The sequence below is a fragment of the Lagenorhynchus albirostris genome, unplaced genomic scaffold (assembly GCF_949774975.1).
Source record: "Lagenorhynchus albirostris unplaced genomic scaffold, mLagAlb1.1 scaffold_351, whole genome shotgun sequence".
NCBI classification, from domain to species: Eukaryota; Metazoa; Chordata; class Mammalia; order Artiodactyla; family Delphinidae; genus Lagenorhynchus; species Lagenorhynchus albirostris.
Window position 1 is genome coordinate 24,607 of NW_026783460.1, and position 4,182 is coordinate 28,788.

Below are 4,182 nucleotides of genomic sequence, written 5' to 3' on the forward strand. Positions count from 1 at the left end.
AGGATAAGTAGATTTCACTAGTTACTTCTTGTAACTGTGTATTTTTAAAAAGCTTTATCACTGATAATATATTTATATATTACTTGTGGAAAACCATTAGGAAAGAAATTATTTAAAAGCCAAGATGGCCAGTTTTCATGATGATGAAGAGCTATGTTTGTCCTCAGCGACAACGTGTTTTGAATCTGTGAGAGAGAAAAATCCCTTCTGTATGTGACTGCTACTGGAGAAAGTAAAATGTACCATCTTCAGGTAAATTCAATAATGGCTTACCAGAACATGATTTCTTGTTGATGAGTCAGAAAATCCATCCCAAATAAATGAGGCTTCATGAGAAGTCAAAATGTGGGACATATTTAAGCAACACAGGAGAATAAAATCCCGGATAAACAGGGTAATCCTCCCCACCCCAGAGTCTTGTTTTAAGGAAAACCCAATGCAATAGAGAAAAACATATCACTTAATGGGTGTCTAGGGACTCACTTCCTCTGTGGTTTCCTATTTGCCTCAAGGATCCTCTGGGACACTTGCTGTTGTCATGTGTATATGTAATTGTCTATATGATCTCAGAAATACCACTTGCAGGTGGAAAACAAAATGCTCCAGTCTCCTAACACAAGCCTTCTTCAGGAAGCAACCAGGAACATCACTACTTTGGGGAAGCATGTTTTTTTGAGGAAAATCCAGTATGTATAGGTAAACAAGTGTAGGTAAAATGATGAAGAGATTGGCCTGTCTTCCAATAATTATATCAACTGTTTTGCCTCTCTTCGGGGTAATATTTGCCCTTAATAGAGTCCTTTGTAGCAACTTGAAAAGCCAAGGGGGAATATTTAGTTCAATTAACCTGGTGCGACTTTAAGGATATAGGATGAATGTTAAGAACATTTTTACTAAATTAAATCACCTTTTGGATCTGGTTCTTTCTTCAACTTTCACCTCCTTGTCCCACTGTTCTTAAGAGCTTTCCATAACCTCTATCTGGAAATTTAGTAGTCAGCTCATGGGAAAACATAATTATTGGGTCCCAGAAGTAAGTAAACCTAGTAAACATCAATGAAGCAGCATTAAGAGTAAATCCTCAGTGTCATCTTCATTTTTCAGTGGGAATTTACACATCACCACTGTTACCACCAGGTGGTACCACTTGGCAGTGTTGGTTGGGAAAGTGGGGAATCTTAATGAACTTTTCATGTACCAATCAGAGTTTTCCTTTTGAAATTTGTCCCTTACCCCACCCCTTAACTGCATTTTCCTAACCTACAGATTTGTTGTAGATTGACGTTTTCTTAACGCCTAAATACGATCTGGGTAACTAGTGACATGGTCATAAAAATTACATTTCATGCTTAGTTGCTTCTAGGCTGTTTCAAGCTGCTTAGAGTAGAAAATTCTGCATTTCTATTTCCACAAACTTTTAGGGAGGGGTATGTTTCCTCTTGAATGCAGGCACAATCTTATTTCTCATTTAGAGCTTATGAAATCTGATTTAGTTATTATATCTGAATTTACCCTGATGTGGTTTATATAAGTTTCTATGAATAAATCTAAAGGAAAACACACCACTGACTATATCGGTTCATTCCTTGGCTGACGTGTGTTGTTCTAGAAAATGACCTCCTAGATTCAAGTACAAGGACAACAGATTCATTTTGCTGCACTCTATTTCACATTTATCTATGGTTTCTTCCATGGATTTATGTAACCAGATCCATAGGTAGAGGACTGCTAAGAAGAAAAGTTTGTGTGTTTACCTGTTGCATATCTAGCCATGGCTACGAGAAATGGCTGCCTGTGACCTCAAGGCATTCTCCATAGTGAAAATAGTGTGTGATCATAGGAAACCCATAGATCTTTATTACTGAGGCTTAACAGAACACATTAAACAGAAGACTAAAAATTAAATTATGAAACATCTGAAAACCCAGCATCAAAATCATGAAATTGAGGATGGTGGAGGTAGGAACTCTGAGAAATATAATAGATCATGTTAATTGTTTCCATTTCTCTCTTCATGCCTCATTCTTTTTTTTTTTTTTTTTTTTTTTTTTTTGCGGTACGCGGGCCTCCCACTGCTGTGGCCTCTCCCGCTGCAGAGCACAGGCTCTGGATGCGCAGGCTCAGCGGCCATGGCTCACGGGCCCAGCCGCTCCGCGGCATGTGGGATCTTCGCGGACTGGGGCACGAACCCGCGTCCTCTGCATTGGCAGGCGGACTCTCAACCACTGCGCCATCAGGGAAGCCCATATGCCTCATCCTTTTGTGGTCCACTGTGGGTGGAGTTTATTTCCCCACCACAATGATGTTGGGCTTCTACGTGCGACTTGCTCTAGTCAGGGGAATGTGGTAGAAAGTAATAGAGTCAGTTCTAAGTTCAAGCATTAGGGGGAATCATGTCGTTTTTCTTGCCCATTTTTGGTTTCTGCCATCTTCCTTAAGAAGAGCAAGCCCCAGAAAGAGGCTTATTGGTGGAGTGTATCTGTACTTGATTGGCAGCCTAAAGCAAAATGCTCCACCTGACTTACAGACGTGGCAGCAAGAAAATACATGTTTACTGTCATAAGCCATTGAAATTTGTGGAGTCATTTTTTATCTCACATTATTACAGCAATACTTGACCAATAAAAATATTGTAAAAGGCTTTAAAGCATTTAATTTGACTCCTGTTCCCCTTTCCTTCTTCTTTTGGTTCAACCAGATCAGTCACAGCCATTGAGGAAGGAAATGAGACATTAACAACAGGTTTTATTCTCTCAGGACTCTTCCCAATAGGAAGTATGTCAGTATTCTTATCTACCTTATCATCCTGATCTACCTTGCTGCAGTAGTTGGGAACTTCATCCTGCTCCTCCTGATACGGATGGACTTGAGGCTCTACTCTCCAATGTGCTTTCTGCTCAGCCACCATTCTCTCCTAGACCTGGCCCTCATCAGCGGTACTGTTGCAAAGATGACGGTAAACTTTTTCTCTGGAAGGAAGGACATCACTCGTGTTGGCTGTGGAACCCAGCTATTTTCATTTTTTACTCTTGGGGTGCTGAATATATCCTCTTGACCCTCATGGCCTGTGACTGATATGTAGCTATTTGTAACCCCTTGAGATATGCAGTCATTATAAACCAAGGGGTCTGTGCAAATGGTCCTAGTGTCTTGGACTGGGGGCATTTTATCTTCTACAGCCCACACATTCTATACTATGAATCTGCCTATCTGTGGCTCCGGAGAAATCCACCATTTCTTCTGTGAGATACCAACAATCACGAAGATCTCATGCAAAGACACTTCCACCTGTGAAGTGGTGGTCTTTGTGATGGGTATCACATATATCATCATCCCTTTTGGATTTATTATGGCTTCATACACCTTCATCTTCCTCACTGTCCTGCATGTGAAATCCCCCTCAAGGCAGGAACAAAGCCTTGGCCCCCTGCTTCTCCCAACTTAACCGTGGTAAGCTTTTATCTAGGACCATATGTTTATATGTACGTGACACCTGGTTCCTCCCATACCCCTGATCAGGAGCAGGCTGTGTCTGTATTTTGCACTGTCCTCACACCCATGCTCAATCCACTCATCTACAGCTTGAGAAACAAAGATGTGGTAGGAGCTTTCCAGAAGGTCCTGAGGAAACATCCAGTCTCTAAGTGGAACACATACATATCGAGGTGGAAAACAGTTATCTAGAGGGTCAAGAACAAAGACTCCAGGAGCATCACATTTGCATTTTCCAGCATGAGGTACTTTGCTGTAGCCCTATAGGCAAACCACATGGTTGAAGTCGATTGACAATATTAATTCAATCATAAATAGTTTGTAAGGAGCTTTTTCCCAATCAATTTCTAATAATGTGTTTTCAAAATGGATCAATTCAATTGCTATTCATCAAACCAGTTCATAAACACAAAGTTCCAATCTTCTCTTTTTATATCTGAGATATTTAGACATTTTTTAGTGTCCTTGAGGCTCAGCTTTATTTGGTATTATTGGTGCTTCAGGTCTTGTTAACTTCCATTGTTAGAAGTACCAAGTTCCTGTGAAAGACATATGTGACTGACAATGTAAAAAAAGAATTGGTTTTATCATGGACAATAAAACAACATTTTTTTCTCTTAAATGCCCTAGAAAACTCAATATTTTGGCTCTATTCTCCCTGCCTGTCTTGGATAGAAGCTTTTTTTGGTC

General features: G+C 40.2%; 1 pseudogene; it reads left to right on the forward strand.

Annotated features, from left to right (window-relative positions):
• Positions 1-2,698: 2,698 nt before the first annotated feature.
• On the forward strand, positions 2,699-3,684 carry LOC132514348 (olfactory receptor 2T27-like; annotated as a pseudogene).
• Positions 3,685-4,182: the final 498 nt, after the last annotated feature.